We start from the raw sequence: 19483 nt of genomic DNA, 5'->3' as shown, positions 1-19483 counted from the left end.
CAGGAGATGGGAGTATGCTGCATAGCACTTACAGTGTGTCAGACGCTGTGCTAAATGCATTATGTTATTTAATCCTGTTATCACTGTATTTTATTTGAAGAAGCTGAGACTCAGAGAGGTTCAGCGATTTGCCCAAGGCCACACAGCTAGTGGGTAGTGGAGCTGAAATTCAACTGCTCGTCTTAACCATCATGCTGCTTCCCACTCAGGGACTCTTTTGGAACTAGTGTTTAATTCATGACCTAGTTCTTTTGATTTCTTGGGGATTAAGTGACAACTGTGGCAGTGACTCCTGGTCCCTGAGTTGCCTGTGTTGGGGAAAGAGCGCAGGGCCTGAAGTTCCTTTTTGTGAGTGGAAAAAGGTAATATGTTTGATGCTGGAAAACCTCATGTTGTGTTTATGGCAAAAGGGTGAAAAAACACCTTCAGATTAGTGTAAACAAGAGAAATGGGAGAATGGGGTAGCCTGAATCCCTCCACCCCCCTCCTTCGCTTTAATTTCCCCATGTTGGGCTCAACACAGCATGTTGTATTATACAGCGATAATTAAAACACTTGGATTAGTGAGCTGAGATTTATAGGGCAAACAGGAGCCAGAGGAGAAACGACAGTCATGTCTTTTATTTGCAGGCAGATATCCAAATTGCCACTTGCTTCCTTTTTCTTCCTGACACTATCACCTACTCTGCTTAATTAGATTCTTTTTTTTCTGTATCATTTCCAACACCCGCTCAGCCTGCTGTTCAGCAGCGAGTTTAGGGAGCTGCATACTGAACCCTTTCCCACAGCTCAGGGAAGATGAGTCAGGAGCATGGCAAATAAAAGCCAAGGAGGGTGCCTTGGCATCAGGCTTTGGAGCCCACCTGTCTGTCATCATCGTAAAGCAGCCCGGGAGGGTGGAACCCAGGGCTGCAGAGAGGAAGCATCGCGTATGAAACACCCTCTATCTTGTGGGGAGCAGAGAGTGAATTCCCCAAACAGCAGACCACCCCCAAGACAAAAAATTCCGTTTCAAAACAAATAGTTAAATCATGTTCCCAAATTTTTATTGAATATTTTACTATATTCAAAGTATCATCATAGACTCTGTGGGGGGCAAGGGGTAGAGGGTACTGAGATGAAGAAACTGCTGTCCAAATTTATCATCTAGCAGAAAGAAGAGTTGAAAATAACTGATGAGAATTTTGGTCAAATTCATATGTTTGATAAGTACTTCTTGAATATCTAGTACATGTCAGGCATTGTTCTAGGCACTTAGGGGACACAGTAGTGGCTAAACACTGGAAAATCCCTGTCCACGTGAATTTACCAGCTCTTGGGCTGGGGGATGGGGCAACAGTGAATTCATCACTAAAGAGCCTAAAAACTGTGGAGTGGGATGCCTGGGTGGTTCAGGTGGGTGCACGTCCGATTTCGGCTTAGGTCATGATCTCGAGTTCGTGGGTTCTGGCCCAATGTCAGGCTCTCTGCTGTCAGCACAGAGCCGGCTTTGGATCCTCTGACTCCCCCTCTTTTTGCCGCCTGCTTGCGCGCTCTCTCTCAAAAATAAATAAACATTAAAAAAAATATATATGGAGAAAAATTAAGTGGAAAAGGTGGCTAAGAGAGTCCTGGGGCTGGTCATTTTAAAAACAAAAAGGGTGAAGGCAGCACGCCCTGGTGCAGACTGACAGATCTGATAGGGAATCTGGGCTTCCGCACCTGCTAGCTGTGTGACCTTCACGTTTCTGTAATCAATTGGTCTGAACTTTATTTTTCTCACCTGTACAATAGTAGGACTGGTCATAGACACTCATAAAAGGATTAAATGAGGCAATATATATATATATACATATATATATATATGGCAAAAAAAAAATATATATATATATGAAATATTAGGAGCACCTGGGTGGCTCAGTCAGTTGAGCATCTGGTTTTGGCTCAGGTCATGATATTGCAGTTCGTGAGTTTGAGCCCTGAGTTGGGCTATGTGCTGACAGCTCAGCGCCTGGAACCTGGAACCTGCGTTGGATTCTTTTTTTTTTTTTTTTTTCAACATTTATTTATTTTTTGGGACAGAGAGAGACAGAGCATGAACGGGGGAGGGGCAGAGAGAGAGGGAGACACAGAATCGGAAACAGGCTCCAGGCTCTGAGCCATCAGCCCAGAGCCCGACGTGGGGCTCGAACTCACGGACCGGGAGATCGTGACCTGACTGAAGTCCGACACTTAACCGACTGTGCCACCCAGGCGCCCCTCTGCGTTGGATTCTATGTGTCCTTCTCTCTCTTCCTCTCCTCCGCTCATACTCTGTCTGTCTCTGTCTCTCAAAGATAATGAATAAATATTAAAAAAAGAAATATATAACAAATAATATAAAAATGTATTAAATACATATATATAATCCATACCTAATTAGGGCTCGGTGAATGCTTGCCGTTTTCAGCATTATATGCTTATAAGAAGGTCATGCGGAGCTGAAGGCACAGTGAGTAGTTACAGTTGGAAAGAAAAGGGTCGTTAACCACGTCCCCCTTCCCTCACAGTTTGCGCATCCACCCAGAAGGCAGGAGTGTGGGTGCGCTCCTGCGGCAGGCAGCATCAGGACTGCAGAGGGTTTAGGTCCGGGTTTGGTACGCAGGCTGTATAGGCGGGAGCTGGAGGATTGTCGAGTTCTGCATTCACTCTTAAAAATTATTTTCCACATGCTTGGTGTTCACCCTGATACTCCACAACCAGCGTGGCAGGGGGGTTGGGGCTGCCCACTTGACAAACGGGAAAACAGGCACAGGATGTGAGTGCCTGGCCAAGGTCACCTCCAGTCTCCAGAGGAGATCTCCTGCCGGCCTCAAGATGAGTCATCCTGGAGTGTTGTTCCCGGGGTGAAATCACAAAGGAAGGAAGGCTTGGATTTATTGCAGGCAGCCCGGGAAGTTTCCTGTTCTTGAGAAATCTCAGAAACAGTAACTCCTCCACCTGCAGGGCTTTGTTCTTCCTAGATCAGCCTACTCCGGAGCCCCCGAACCTCCAGAAGATACAGGGTCTGATACGGGGCTAGGGCGAGGGCAAGGGTAGAAAGCCTTTGACATAAACAGAAGAGGAAGAAAGAAGAAGCCATGTAGGGGTGGAGAGCTTGGGGCCTGGGGTCAGACACATCTGGGTTTGGTGGTTCTGCCACTTACCAGCTTGGGCAAATCACCTAGCCCTCTTCGAGCCTTAGTTTCCTCATTTGTAAAATGGAATAGTAACAGCCTATAACTTACAGGTTATTGGGAAAGTGAAATAAGGTCATGTGTGCCAAGAGTTTAGCCCAGTGCCTGGCAGTAGGAGGAAAAGGGGGCAGCTGGGTAAGGGAGAAGGGGTGAGAGGGCCCTTGGGTTGTGCATCCCTCCAACGCCAGAGCAGTTAGATGAGGTCTTGGTGAAGTTCTTTCCACCCAAGGCTTCTGGAGTCACTCCCACGGGAGGTGCGTCTTGACCCCCCTAGGAGTTTATGCTGGGCCCAGCAGAGCAGGACCAGTCAAGTCTCCAGTGTCTTCCTGCTGTTGCTCACCGCATCGTGGTTCACTGGGCACGGCGGGCCTGGGGTGGGGAGGGCCCCCTCGGTTCGCTTGCTCCCCCTCCCTTTAACCTTTGCTTCTCTGGCTCAGACCCATTATTCGTCCTGTTGCTGTTGACTCTATATAATGAAAATAATTGAGCCTGTCTCCACCGATGACTGTCTAGGAACAAATCAAGCTTGGCCCAGTCATCTGCCTCTGATTGAACACACCCCACCTGCTGCAAACGGTGCTGCTGGAGCCTGGGTTTAACCCGGGCTGCACTGCTAGGTGCACTTTGCAGCGTGGCTGATGCCCTGCTGGACAGCCTCATGCTTTGCTGAAGGGTGTCTAAAGGTTCTGGGACCAAGGCGCAGAAGCTCAGAGGACACCTCTAAGCGTTATCCAAAGCCCTAATTGTGTTCTCCAGTTAAGCATCTGCTTTTCATCCACCAGCCCAACTTCCTTGCCGCTCCCTGTCCCATTGGATGTAGATTTCTCGAAAAGAGATAACTGAGGGAGCTAAAGAGTTGCCTGGGCTTGGGGTGGGGAAGCTACTGAGGCTTCTCAGATTTTTCTGATTTTTATGTAAATGTTCCAAGAGCAGATCTCAGAGGAACAGCACTGCCCAGCAAGAGTGGGCAGGGTTGTTGATTAGAGGTATCTTATTTAATTGTATTAGTCTAGTCCAAAGTCACATTTATATCTGTATATTTTGCTAAGATAATATCACAATCTTACATGAAAACAACCCCACCACCCTGTCTTCTTATCTCTAAAAGGACCCTGCCCTTTTGCCTGGGATCCACTCTCCTCTTTACCCTTGCACATAATGTGAACTGGCTCTCCTGGGGCCAGGACTGTGCTAAATGTTTACATATTTTCCACTTCCACCAAATGCTTGCAATAATTCAAGAAGGAACGAATTATTATTCCCGTTACTTTAACGAAGAAAGTGAGGCTCTGAGGTCTGGTCATCATAGTTAGCAGAACAAGGATTCAAACCCAGGTTTGATTCTATCCAAAGTCTGCAAATTTAGTGATAGATATGAGTGTTTTCCACTCACCATGATACTATAAACATTTCCCCATGTTCCTTTATAGTCTTCCTAATTCTTGTTTAAAATAGGAACCTCAGGTATTGGGCTATGAGACATAAGCCAGTCAGAAAAAGGCAGATGTCATATGTTTTCACTCGTATGTGGAATTTGAGAAACTTAGAAGACCATAGTGGAAGGGAAGGAAAAATAAGTTACAGAGAGGGAGGCAAACCATAAGAGACTTTTAAATCCAGAGAACAAATAGAAGGTTGATGAGGGTGGAGGGACTGGAGAAAATGGGTGATGGGCATTGAGGAGGGCACTTGTTGGGATGGGCACTGGGTGTTGTATGTAAGCGATGAATCACGGGAATCTACTCCCGAAGCCAAGACTGCACTGTCTGTTACCTTAAGTGACAATAAATTATTTTTAAAAATAAAATAAAATAAAATAAAATAAAATAAAATAAAATAAGTAAGATAAGAACTTCAGATTCCCCGAACCATTACTGTGTGACCATCTTCTCCTTTTGGGTATTTGCAGACAAGGGCACTGGCTAAGGGCTGCTGAGCAGCGGTGGTAGCAAAGGGCACGGTGTGGAGGGTGGAGGGCTGGGCTCTTGGAACCTGGCACACATTACCGCTGAGAGGAGCACACGGACCTGCTACCACGTCCGCTCGCTTTGACCCCGGGCACTGGGGCAGGCAGCCCCTGCACGCTCGCTCTCTATTTCACCTGTGTGAGTTGGGGTGGGGACTGGGTCAGGGCGGCAGCCAGTCTCTGCCTGGGTGAGGGTGGTAGGGAGGGTGCAGTCCCCTTGAGGTAGACGGAAGTGGAGTTTCTATCCCCATCTTACAGAAAAGAAACCTGCGTCTCATGGATGTCAAGAGACTTGCCAAAGCACAGCTCTGACGTGGCAAGGTGAAGAACAAGGTGTTGACATCCTGACTCCTGTGCCATTCTCCTCTGTCATCCTGACGTTTGTCTCTGCTCTTCTGGGTATCTCCTCCAGACCACTTCTCTTCCTCGTACATGGGGATGCTCCTCAAGTAAAACTGCGTCTGTAAATCCACACCAGATACTGGTGGTACAGCAAGGCTAGCCCCGTGGAGAAAACAATTTCTTTTTCTTTTTTTTTTTTTTAAGTTTATTTATTTATTTTGAAAGAGAGAGAGAGAGAGAGGGACTGTGTGTGTGTGTGTGTGTGTGTGTGTGTGTGAGCAGGGAAGGGGCAGAGAGAGAGGAAGAGAGAATCCCAAGCAGGCTCTGCACTGTAAGCACAGAGCCCAGTGCTTGGCTTGAACCCACAAACCATGAGATCATGAGCCAAAACCAAGAGTTGGATACTTAACTGGCTGAGCCACCTAGGCATCCCGAGGAAACGATTTCTAAAGAAGGGCAGAGTAGCTGGCAGGGAAAACCAGGAACCTGTTTCTGAAAAGCTTCCCAGAAACAAGGTGGAGTTTTTCATCTTGTTCGCCCAGGATCATGGCTCAGATTCCTCCTGTAAATCTTTAGGATTTAATGTGGCCACTCAACCTCTGTCCCAAGAAATGCAGTGCTGCTAGAAACACCTTTTTCAAGTCTAAGCAATGATCCTGCACAATTTTCTTTCATAAGAGAAAAACCTGAGACCCTTAAAAGAGTGTTTGCAAACAGCATTGAGTTCTTAGAATGACAAGACAGTTTTAAGACAACAACAACAACAACAACAACAACAACAACAACACATTGTCTATGTCAACTCTTCAGCTTATCAATATGAAATGAAGATGAAGATTCATTTATGTGAATAGACCATTTTTTGGTTGGGGGGGTTGTTAAAAATTCATATATCTTTGCTAATGGAATCATTTTCACATGCAAAATGGGGGAAAAACACCAAACAAAAAAACAAGGCTCGTAAAACCTTTCCTGGAACAATCAGCAAAGGAGTGAGGCCCTGAAAAATGCAGATTTGTGGTATTATCTTTGCATATTGGCAAAATTCTCCTAGCCCTCCAATAGTGTGTTATGGACCTAATCTGCTGTTATATTGGTTTAGCATCCTCTTTTAAATTATGCTTTTCCTAGACCATGTTTATCTGCCCTCACTCTGAGCCACCTGTGTTGGCCCACTTTGCACTCACTGTGGCCTTGAATCCTTACAACCCTTACCCCTTTGAAATAGCCAGGGTTCCTCACTCTATGAAAACACAATGAGAAACTAGAGTTTTGCAACATAAGGGCCCCAGAGCTGTAGTTAAGAGTGATGACCAAACTCTGAAAGGCTCCTAATGGGAATTTAGTGGGAAAAGCCAGATCTGAATCCAGCTCTGGATGACCCCTAACACATACTGTTTTGCACTGCTCAGTTCTGCCTTAAATTAGCAAACCTGTGCTGAGCCCCTTTTGTGGAGTAAGGTGCCCTGTTAGGCAGGCACCTTGAAGGATATGCTAAGGTGAGTGAGAATGTTTATCCTCTTCAAGGCACCTGCAATCTAGCATGGGTTGGAGGGTTATCCTTTATTGTATAGAAACATTAATTAATTTGTGTTTTTTTTAATGTTTATTTATTTGAGAGAGATAGAGAGCGAGTGGGAGAGGGGCAGAGAGAGAGAGAGAGAGAGACAAAGAATTTCAAGCAGGTTGTGCACAGTCAGGCTGAGCCCAATGTGAGGTCCCGAACTCATGAATTGTGAGATCCTGACCTGAACTCAAACTGAGAGTGGGATGCTCAACCGACTGAGTCCCCTAGGCGCCCGAAACACATACCAACTTGTAATCCTCATTTTACAGTAAGAAACTCAATCAAAGAGGTCAGGTGACTTGCTGAAGGTCACATAGCTATGATGTGACAAGACTTATTAAATGGGTGTTGGCCAGAGGCCCACAGTAGTCCAAGCCTCTTATGTGGGCCATCACATTCCTACCTGCTAGGCAGGTGGTAGGTCAGAGCTGCACTTAAAGGGCAGACAGAGGCCAGAGTGGCAAGTACTTAGAGGGTATGGTGCTCAGTGCTCCTGAACTGGCGAGAATTTCCAAAAGAGCCCTATCCCTTCAAGATGCCTGTAGACTCCTGGGTCCGTTGTCTTACGTGCAACAGAACTCACGGGCTCACCTGCCTGGCTCCCTGTGATGAAGAGTCCCTGCTTTGGCAAGCAGACACAGGAGACTTCTGTCCCCAAAGATTTTCCTGTAGGACAGAAGCCACCAAGGCCTGCTGAGTTGGGCTAGGCTGTACTTGCTTTAGGCTGTTTAAGCCAAGGGAAGCCTGGAGGAGCAGAGGAAGGAGGGCAGGCTTGGTAGATGCCCTTTTCTGTCACAGAGCAGTTAGCCCCACCCTCCCCAGGTCTGGGTTTTCCAGGCCCCCCCCCCCCCGGGGGTCACTTGAACTCTCAGCTTGTCTGCTCAGCTCTGCGTGGGCATGAGGATGACTTCGACTCCCTTTGCAGTGTTGGGAGGGGAGATGAGAAACGATTGAGTCCATTGGTGGACTCAGGGTTGATGCTTCGCATGTTTCCTTCCTTTGAATTTCTAGCTGGTCAATAAGCCCTATAGGACTTTTCTGCCATCTTCACATCTTCAGTGACAGCATTTCCCTGTCCCACACTCTAGGCTCCTTGATGACTGCCCCGCTATACATGGGTTTCATTGGACATGTGCACATTCAGAGTTAAAAGATGCTGGGGTGCCCATGTATCATACCAGGCATGGAAGCAGTGAGGCCATTCTTTTATTTGGCCTTTACAGTCACCTAGTTTGGGTGTTCCTCCTATCTTCTGCCTCATTGGCTGTGTGACCTAGGTTATGTTATTTAACCCTCCTGTGCCTCTGTTTCCATATTTGCAAAATGGAATGAGAATAGTACTTTTTCCCAGAGATGCAGGAAGTATTCAACACAATAGTGCCTCAGAGCCCCGTGGCACTGGTACGTGCTAGGAAATGTTATCTAAAACACCAAATCCAGCTAGAAGGGACTGTAGACATCAGGGCCCACCTTTTAATTTGTTTAAATTAATTTATTAAGTAATTGACAATAATGATAAGGAACAGCAATCGCTGATTGGGGCTCTTGCCACGTGCCAGGCACTGGGCTGCGTACTTTCATACATTAAGTTACTGATAAATGTGAAGGTGCACCAAGTTCTTTTCCAAAGAGGCAGCCACCATCACCAATACTCTGTGCATCTTTACCTTTGTCCTCTGTGAGCATCCAGATATTTAAATCTTTTTTTACCCCTTCAGCTTCAAATTTGAGAAATCTTGACAAATTGTCATAAAAGTGCTTATGCTGTGGAGCCCCTGGGTGGTTCACTTGGTTAAGCGTCCAACTTCAGCTCAGGTCATGATCTCATGGTTCCTGGGTTCGAGCCCCATGTCAGGCTCTGTGCTGACAGCTCAGAGCCTGGAGCCTGCTTTGCATTCTGTGTCTCCCTGTCTCTCTGCCTCTCTCCTGCTCACACTCTGTCTCTCTCTCTCTCTCAAAAATAAATAAACATTAAAAAATGTTTCAAAGAATGTAAGTGACTGTAGGGGTGCCTGGGTGGTTGAGTCAGTTACATGTCTGACTCTTGGTTTCAACTCAGGTCGTGATCTGAAGGTTTGTGAGTTTGAGTCCCACATCTGGCTCCGTGTTGATAGTGTGGAGCCTGCTAGGATTCACTGCTTCCCTCTCTGTCTGTCTCTCTCTCTCTGTCTCTCTGAAAATAAAAAAATAAACTTTAAAAAAACATAAAAGAATGCAAGGGACTATTTAGAGTGGTCAAAGAAATACAGTATTGTATGTCAGCTGTGCTTGAAATTAAAAAAAGGAAAGAAAAAAAATAGAGTTCCAACAATTTACATATTTTAAAAACCAACAAATACCTCAAACATTAGCAAATCTAAAAGAATAACATTTTTATTAATTAACAGCCTGACACACCTCTATCACACTTTTTTTATTATTTTTTTTAATGTTTATTTTTGAGACAGACAGAGACAGACAGAGCATGAGTGGGAGATGGGTCAGAGAAAAAGAGGGAGACACAGAATCCGAAGCAGGCTCCAGGCTCCAAGCTGTCAGCACAGAGCCCGACACAGGGCTCGAACTCACAAACCGCGAGATCATGAACTGAGCTGAAGTCGGATGCTTAACTGACTGAGCCACGCAGGTGCCCCACCTCTATCATACTTTTTATTCCTACGTTTTCTAGCTTCATATTCTTTGCTCCCTTCTTCATATAATTTTCTAAAACAATCTTCTGTGGAGAGACTAAAAGATAATTCAGCCTTTTTTCTAGCATGGTTGATCAAAATTTGTCTTTTTCTTGTAGTTTTATAGTTTTATTAACACAAACACGATGTGCACATAAGCTGTCTGTTCATTTTCTTTGCTGTGCAGCCTGGCATTGGGATTGGTCACTGTGATGGCCAGCGGGGCTGCTCTCTCCCCAGTGGTTCTGCGGTTCCTGGAGGAGATGCTGTGAAGCAATCTCTGTACAGTAAGATCTGTTGCACATCAGCAGCACTTCAAGCTCTTGTCAGTGCCTCTGGGTTTCCGCCAGTTGTGCTTGATTTCGACGTGTCAGTCTGACTGGTGTTGGATGAATTTCTTGGTCCTCTTTTTTTTTTAATGTTTATTTATTTGTGCATGTGTGTGTGTGTGTGTGTGTGAAACAGAGAGAGAGAGAGAGAGAGAGGGAGAGAGAGAAAGCTCGAGTGGGGGAGGGGCAGAGAAAGAAGGAGAGAGAATCCCAAGCAGGCTCTGCCCTGTCAGCACAGAGCTCGACTCGGGGCTCCATCTCATGAACCGTGAGATCATGACCTGAGCCAAAATCCAGAATCAGATGCTTAACTGACTGAGCCGCCCAGGTGCCCTTTCTTGGTCCTCTTTTTAACAATCTTGGGCTTCACCAGTGGTTTGAGGGCAGCCATGGGGCCAAGTAAGAGATGGCTGGTGAGATTTGTCTTTTGTTATTAACAGTTGAGATGCAGGAAATGAGCGAATTCACATAGCTACATGCACCGTTTGCAGTATTAGTACATGTTCGTGTCCCATAAACAGGAATTTTGGTCAATTCTGTTTTGTGTGATTGTCATCAAAAATGAAAAAGGAGACTCCGGTGCACTATTACTGTGTGCATCAAGTGCATTTGTGAGAGAAGAGAACTTCCCCTTTGACCACGGGAACGGAATCCTCCCCTTACAGTTTTACAGGTCTCACGGTGAAAAGCCTTTCTCACAGGCTGGCATCTGGCTCTGTACCTTTCAAACCTCTCTCTGTCTTCCCTACCACATGTAGTAGTCTCTTCAGTGTTGGGCACCGGAGCACGTGTTCATGTGGCGTTTCCCCCGCTGATGTGGCCGGTGTCGGGAGCTGGGTGGTGGGCATTTGGGTGCAGGAGTACTCGGGAGCTGTGTCTGCCCGGGAAGGTTTGCGGTAACTCGTCATACGTGGGGGTGACTGCGAACCACATCGATCTCTCCTTCCAGAAGCTCAGTATCTCACCTGTCTGACTCTTGCTTGGGCATTCCCTGAATGCCAAGGCCACTGTAACACCACACAACAGGAGGGCGGGCATAACAGAAGGGAAACTGGGGTGGGGAGAAACAGGACTGTTTCTACTTGTGGTTGAGACTTGACTTTGGCAGAACTTAGAGAAACCCAAGACCATGTGCACATGTCTCTTTCCAGGGCCCTGGAAGGGGCTACTGTGAGCCAGGGCTCTGAAGCTCTAGCTCTGTGAGCTTCACAGTGACCTGGGTAGCTCTTGCTTGTATTTGTGGTTAGAGAGAGCCATGCAGCCCATTTAGAAGCTGTGTGACCTTGTCTCTTATAAACATGGGTCCCGCAGTAGTAAGCATGATACTGTTACTAATATTTACTTCACTGGGAATGTAAACACGAGGGCGGGCGCCAGTCTGATTGTTTATTGCTGTGTTCACGGTGTCTAGAACACACAACCCACACTCAACAAATACCTATTTTGTGAATTTCTTGAAATGCGGGGTGTTGGGTGTTTAGCCCCAGGCTCTCAGAGAAAAGGAAACTGAGGCACAGTGTGCTTTCCTGTGCTCTACACTGCCCCTGGTTAGATCCAAGGGAAACCCTGGGTGTGTAGACCCCCTTTCCCTCCCGCTGACCCTCTCACATGTGCTGCATAGGAAGGGGAAGCTTAACTCACTTCCAAGTGCCTGAGATAATCATCGGAGTTATTCCCTCTGTTATGGACATGAGCCAGGGTCCCTGGGTCTCATCCCTGGAATTTGCTCTGATCCACAGAATCCACTGGTCCAGAGATTCTCCTGTCTTCTCCCCCTCCACTCCCGGCCCTAGGTCCCTGGGAATGGTGGGAAGCAAGGAGACAGTTGAAAGAACAAAGGTGAATGCTTTGGAGCCATAAAAAAGTGAGCCTGAAAAACAAGTTTGGAAGATGAATGGCTTTGGGCTTGCAGAGCTTAGCAGGGGCAACCCTGAGAATTGTTGACATTCCCGCCCAAGAACTCCCGGAGGCCCTGCATGAGCCACAGCCCATGTCTGTGCAGCTCCCCCTCTATTTGGGGAGGTCCTCAAGCAAAGCTAGAAGTCACCCTGTGCTGTGGAACGTTGGAGATGAGGCCACAGGGGCCTCCTCAGTCAGTGGTCATCTTGTCATCACATGACGGGAGCCGTGGTCTAAAGCGCCAGCTGGTTGCAGGTGGTCACTGTGCTAGAGACGCAGAGCCCGTGCCAGAAGTGCAGTCTGGGTCCTGTAGATGGAGCCTGCCTCTTTGCCATCCTCTGTCTGATGTGGATTTCCAGCCAAGCTCTGCACCGGCTCCCACCTCTGCTTTCTGCTAAGGTGCCCCGATGGATGGTGTGGGCCTGTCCTGGGATGCTTCCCCTTTCTAGGGGGAGCTCAGGAAAACATGAGGACGCTTACTGCTCTTGCATCCCCCCTCCCCCCGTTAACAAGACAACCGGGATGCTGCAGGCTCTCCTTCCAGCCTGATTCCTTCCCCCCCCCCCCCCCCCGCCCCCTCCCCCCCCCCCAAGCCCTGGGATAATATTTATATACAAATGCTGGCTCCGGTCTCCACCCAGGAAAACACCAGCTGCTATTGAAAATCTTTTTTGCATGTGATAGAGAGCAGAGCACTGGGCCTCACGTGGGCCCCCTTGAGCTTCTCTGGAGGGTGGTAGGGAACAGCAAGTGGGTTTTATTTGTGTTTTTCAAAGTCGTCCCAGGGCTGTGTCCAGGCAACTGAAGGCCTGTCAGAGCCAAAAACGCCCCATTCCTTTTTAGAATAGACAAAGGGATTAGGTGTCCCGGGGACTTTAACAAATGCATTGTTGGTGGTTTTGATTGAGGTTTCACTGAGGGAAGGCGAGTGCAGAGAAGAGGATGCCAGAGTTCCCGGCTGCCAGTGTTGTGAAGATGCCTGGAGACAGGCATGCATAAACTCTTGGCCGTGATGTAAATTAGTGCAGCCTCTTGGAGAGAAATTTGGCAGCATCTTTCATAAAAAATGAGTGTGACCTTTGAGGCAGCAATTCCACTCCTTGGAAACTATCCTAGAGTGATGTTTGCCCCTGTATACAAAGATCTCTGTGCAGAAATGCAAAAAAGTAGGAAATCACCAATGTGTCTCTCAGCAGGGGATGGGCTTAGTAAATGACAGTTCATCCAAATGATGGAACACTATATGACCATTAAGGAAGACAACAAAGTAAATACAGTAGTTCTCCCCCTCCCCCACCCCCACCATTGAAAGGTTTGCTTTTTAGAGTTCCAGTTACCTGTGGTCACCTGAAGTTCAGAAGCAGCTGACCTTCCTGAAGAATCTGCAGAAGTAGCCTGATGCTATGTCCCGATGCCTGCGCCATTCACCTCACTTCATCTCATCACTTGAGCATTTTATCGTCCCACATCATCACAAGAAGAAAGGAGAGTACAGTACAATAAGGTATTTTGACAGAGAGGGAGACCACACTCACCTAACTCTTATTACAGTATATTGTTATAATTGCTCTATTTTATTATTGGTTGCTGTTGGTAATCTGTTACTGTGTGAGTTCTTTTTTTGTTTGTTTGTTTGTTTATTTTTGAGAGAGAGAGAGAGAGAGAGAGGGCATGAGTTGGGGAGAGGCAGAGAGAGAGAGGAAGAGAGAGAGAATCCCAAGCAGACTCCATGCTCTGCACTGAGCCTGACCCAGGGTTCGATCTCACAACTGTGAGATCATGACCTGAGCTGAAATCAAGAGTTGGACACTTGACTGTCTGAGCCACTCAGGCACCCCTGTGCCAAATTCTTAAATAAAATTTCTCACAGGTATGAATGTGTAGGAAAAAAACAGTATATATAATGGTTTCTAACATCTATGGGGGTCTTGGGATGTATTATTGACTGTGAATAAGAGGGGTTTGGTGCAGTGGGAATGGCCAACAAACAGACAGTACTTACTCCACACAGAATTCTAAGTTCTGTACTTATTTTATAATATTTATGTATTTATAATATTAACTCATTCAATCTTCACAACAATCCTTTGGTTGCTATTAGAATAATAGACGGGGAAAGAGATGTAAAGTTATTTGCCTAAGATCCCATACCTAATGAGCTGGGCTTCAAGCTGGCTGGCCTCAAGTTCTAGAACCACCACACAAATGCCTGTAACTCCAGATAAAGAAGGAAAGATGCCCTTGAGTTATTCTTTTTTTTTTTTTTTTTTAATTTTTCTTAGTGTTTATTTTTGAGAGAGAGAGACAGCATGAGCGGGAGAGGGCAGAGAGAGAGAGAGAGGAAGACCCAGAATATGAAGCAGGCTCCAGGCTCTGATCTGTCAGCCCAGAGCCCGACGTGGGGCTTGATCTCACAGACCGCGAGATCATGACCTGAGCCGAAGTCGGACCCTCAACCGACTGAGCCACCCAGGCGCCCCGCCCTTGAGTTATTCTTAGTGAAAAATTTAAGTAGCAAAGAGTGTGATTTTATTTATGTAAAAATAATTGTTTGTGTCTGTGTATGTGCACACACATGCATGCACATGTGAATGTATCACATGTATATGTAAAATTCAAGATCCGGAAGAATACATATATCCAGGCAGTAGTTCCCTTTAGGGAGGCATAGGAGATGGGGTATATAAAGAGTACTCTTTTTTTTTTTTTTTTTTGTACTATTAACTAGATATAGCTTTATATTTTCTTGAACGAGTGCTTTTGGAATTTTAGGAACAATAAGCTTGACCACACTATCAAGGTAATGATAATAAAATAATCATTTTTTAGTTTCTTTTCTTTTTTGGTTAAAAAAATTTTTTTTTAATGTTTATTCATTTTTGAGAGACAGAGACAGAGTGTGAGCGGGGAAGGTGCAGACAGAGAGGGAGACACAGAATGCGAAACAGGCTCCAGGCTCTGAGCTGTCAGCACAGAGCCTGATGCAGGGCTCGAACTCATGAACCACGAGATCATGATCTGAGCCAAAGTCGGACGCTCAGCTGACTGAGCCATCCAGGCGCCCTTGTACTTTAGTTTCTATTTCTAAATGGTCCTTAGAAAGGAGAGACTTCCTATAATCATGGGCTCAGAATAACCCTTGTGATTAACTCCAAAGTAAAAGATGCAGAGGCAGCCTAATAGACAGGGCTTGTGATAAATTAGATGAAGGTAGTCCAAGTTCTTCGGGTTGGCTGAAAGGCATCCTGAGATAATTATTCTTACTCTCATTACCCTTGAAAGTCTTGCCTTCTCCTCGAAGCCTTTGCCCAGACATTGGAAGAGTCTGGTGATTTTTTCACACACAACCCCTCCACGTGCCCTCCTCACTCCCCTGCCTCTTGCATTTAATGTGTTTGTGTGATGCATTATTGCACCTCACATAAATACTCTAGGCATTTGAGCCCTTGTGTCATCACTTTCCCTTCAGGGTCATCCTGTCCCAATGCACTCATGATGTATTACATTTTTAGGTACTTTGCAACTTGCAAATCTTATTCCCATTTCATTATTTCAATTAACTGAGCATGGTGCCTTGTCACTGTAATGCACTTCACCCAACATCTTTTTTTTAGAGGTAAAGCAGGGGCTTAAGAGAGGGCCTGATGAGGAAAATGAAGGCTATCAAAATTTTGACACCCATTATTATTAAAAAAAATTTTTTTTAATGTTTATTTATTGGAGGGGAGGGGAGGTACAGAGAGAGAGGGGGAGAGACAGAGAATCCCAAGCAAGTCTTGCACTGTCAGCACAGAGCCCGACACAGGGCTCAATCTCATGAACCATGAGATCATGACCTGAGTCAAAATCAAGAGTCGGACGCTTAACCTACTGAGCCACCCAGGCGCCCAGACCCCCCATTTTTAAATCCCAGTGTTTAAGTATTGATTTGTGAAATGTGACCTATCACAGACAATACAGAAAAATAACCAGAACGGTTCTACTTGTTATGTCTGGTTGCAATGTACCCAGTGTTCCCACATGTTTTATTTTAATTCTCGAATTAAGATTAGGGGATAATTTTTATCTCCCGTTATCTCCATAAGGAACTGAGGCTCAGGGAGGTTGCATGAGGTCCTCAAAGTCGTACGTGTGGAAAGTGGGAGATGGATTTCTCACCCAGGCCTGTCTGTCTGTCTGTCTGTCTGCAAAATCTGAGTGCTGAGTACCCAACAGAGGAAAAATAGAAAAGTTTCACTCAAATAACACCTCCCTAACATACTGTTAGCAATTTAGTTTTATTTCCGTAGTTTTATCTATTTAAACAAAATTAAATTAACAAAAATAAAAACTTGGTAATGGAGGATATATAAAATGTTTATACTGTTTTTCTTTTTCACTAACATCACAAAAACTGTCATCTTTGTTGCTTTGTGATGTCATTTTATTTTATTTTTTAATTTTATTTGTTTAATTTATATCCAAATTAGTTAGCATATAGTGCAACAGTGATTTCAGGAGTAGATTCCTTAATGCCCCTTACCCATTTAGACCATCCCCCCTCCCACAACCCCTCCAGGAACCCTCTGTTTGTTCTCCATATTTATGAATCTCTTATGCTTTGTCCCTCTCCCTGTTTTTATATTATTTTTGTTTCTCTTCCCTTGTGTTCATCTGTTTTGTCTCTTAAAGCCCTCATATGAGTGAAGTCATATGATATTTGTCTTTCTCTGACTGACTAGTTTCACTTAGCATAATACCCTCCAATTCCATCCACGTAGTTGCAAATGGCAAGACTTCATTCTTTCGGATTGCCGACTAACACTCCATTGTATAGATATACCACATCTTCTTTATCCATTCATCCATCGATGGACATTTGGGCTCTTTCCATACTTTGGCTATTGTCGATAGTGCTGCTATGAACATGGGGGTGCATGGATCCCTTCGAAACAGCACACCTGTATCCCTTGGATAAATACCTAGTAGTGCAATTGCTGGGTCTTAGGATAGTTCTATTTTTAGTTTTTTGAGGAACCTCCATACTGTTTTCCAGAGTGGCTGCGCCAGCTTGCATTCCCATGTGATGTCATTTTAAATAATTGCATACTTTTTAAAACTCAATACCAAAACCCCATAATTACCTGATTAAACTGGGCTGGGACATGAGAGAGCATTTCTCTAAAGAGGACAAAGAGGCTGACAGGTATTTGGCAAAATGATCAACGTCACTACTTATCAGGGAAATGCAAATCAGGCCACAATGAGATACCACCTTACACCAGTCAAGATGGCTACCCTAAAAGAAAAAAAAAACAGTGTTGGCAAGGATGTGGAGAAATTGGAACCCTTGCAACTGTTGGTAGGAATGTGAAATGGTGCAGTTGCTACGGAAAACAGTATGGAGGTTTCTCAAAAAAATTGAAAATAGAAATACCATATGATCCAGTAATCGTGCTACTGAGTATTTACTGAAAACTATTGAAATCAGGATCTCGAAGAGATATTAGCACTGGTATGTTCACTGCAGCACTATTCACAACAAAGTGTTCCATCAACAGACGAATGGATAAAGAAACTGGTATATTCATATAACGGAATACTGTCTAGCCTTAAAAATGAAGGAAGTTCTGCAATATGTGACAACACGAATGAACCTTGAGGTCATCATGCTAAGTGAAATAAGCTGATGACAGAAAGACAAATACTGTATGTTCCACTTACGAGGTATGTGGAATAGCCTTCATAGAATCAGAGTGGAACAGTGGTGTTAAGGGCTGGGGGGGTGGGAGCGGGGAATGGTAATTACTAATCAACGGGCATAAAGTTTTAGTTATGATGAGTCAGTTCTGGAGACCCGCTGTACTACATTGTATCTATAGTCAACGGTAATGTATTATACACTTAAGAATTTAAGAGGGTAGATCTGATCTTAAGTGTTCTTACCACAGTTAAATAATAATAATAATAAAAAAGATGTGTATTGTTCCAGGAGAGAGCTATTCTTGGGAGGGATTCCCACACATGGAATTGGTAGGTCATAGAATATAAATGTTTTTATGATTTTTGCTATACATTGCTAAATTGCTTTTCAGAAGGGCTGTATTAATTTGCATTTCGGCCAGTAATTTTGAGTGTCATTTTCATCACATTGTAGGCCTAAGTTATCATTAAAAATGAAAACACACAACGAATCTGACTTGCTTGCTAATATATACCAAACTATTTCCTACTGGTTAGTCTGGAGAGTCGGATGAGGCTGGTGGTGGAGGGGAAGGGACAGTGAAGGGGATGTCTGTTTTCTACTTTTCCTAATGTGGTTCTATTAAAAATATCTTATTATGGGCACTTATTATTTTTGTCATATGTATATTTTATTTATTTATTTATTTTTTTAATTTTTTTTTCAAGGTTTATTTATTTTTGGGACAGAGAGAGACAGAGCATGAACGGGGGAGGGGCAGAGAGAGAGGGAGACACAGAATCGGAAACAGGCTCCAGGCTCTGAGCCATCAGCCCAGAGCCCGACGCGGGGCTCGAACTCACGGACCGCGAGATCGTGACCTGGCTGAAGTCGGACGCTTAACCGACTGCGCCACCCAGGCGCCCCTGTCATGTATATTTTAAAGTTTTTAGAAATAATTTGTCTTACAGAAGAGTTGCAAAAGTAATACAAAAAATTCCCTGTATGCCTTTCATAATTTTTTTTTTTAAAGGTGAAATAATTAGAAATGTTCCCCAAATGTCAATCCTTACATCCACAAGGCAGACTCCTGGGCCTGAGAAGAATCTATGAAATCAGAATGTTTGTCGGTGAGGGTGAAATGCATTTAAACAGCCTCTCCCGGGGGCACCTGGGTGGCTCCTTTAGTTAAGCATCCGACTCTTGGTTTTGGTTCAGGTCATGATCTCCTGGTTCCTGGGTTTGACCCCATGGGCAGCTTCATGCTGACAATGAGGAACTTGGTTGGGATTCTCTATCTCTCCCTCTCTCTCTCTGCCCCTCCCCCGCTGGTGCACGCATGCTCGCGCGCTCTCTCTCTCTCTCTCAAAATAAATAAACTTAAAAAAGCAAAACAGAAAAAAACCAACTTGCCTCTCCCTCAGGTAAAGTTCTCAGAGCCCTCAAGGGCTGAGAGCCACTGTTGAAAGCTTCTTCCTTTTCATTTTATTTTCTCCAGCAATATTATGGCTTCCTTCCTTGGAAAGCCCTCCAGTGTGCAAAGATTCGGAAGAGTGAGTGAAATCTGAGCATCTTTGTTGCAACTTTTCACACTTTGTGTTGCTGCTGCTCTGCTGCTGCCAAGCTGTCTTGTAATTCGTTTTCTCAAAAGCCTCCTTTCTCTCTCAAGCTAGAAAGAAGTACCCCGAGGGAAGCCAGGTCCAGAGTGGCAGTGTGGAGGGTGGTGGTCCTAGTCACCCTTGCCACTTCTTTGCTGGGTGTCCCAGGGAGTGGTGGCTGGAGCTTTTCCCGTTACCTGGCTCCCTTGCAGGAGCAGCCCGGGGGGCCTGATGGGGAGGCATCCCTCCAGAATCTG

At 45.2% G+C, this 19483-nt stretch overlaps 1 long non-coding RNA gene across 4 annotated transcripts in view; it reads left to right on the top strand.

Annotated features, from left to right (window-relative positions):
- Positions 1-19483, top strand: part of LOC147584397 (uncharacterized) — a 341362-nt gene that overhangs the window by 29464 nt on the left and 292415 nt on the right. The window contains exon 3 of one of the 4 annotated variants that reach the window (XR_015249339.1): positions 13292-13470. The exons of the other annotated variants lie outside the window; for them this stretch is intronic. This is a non-coding gene — a long non-coding RNA (uncharacterized LOC147584397). The remainder of the gene's footprint in view (positions 1-13291; positions 13471-19483) is intronic. 4 annotated transcript variants of the gene reach the window in all.

The sequence above is a fragment of the Puma concolor genome, chromosome A1, assembly GCF_028749965.1.
Source record: "Puma concolor isolate L17-30 chromosome A1, mPumCon1.1.hap2, whole genome shotgun sequence".
NCBI classification, from domain to species: Eukaryota; Metazoa; Chordata; class Mammalia; order Carnivora; family Felidae; genus Puma; species Puma concolor.
The sequence above is the reverse complement of the archived record's forward strand: the minus strand, read 5'-3'. Positions and strand labels throughout refer to the sequence as shown.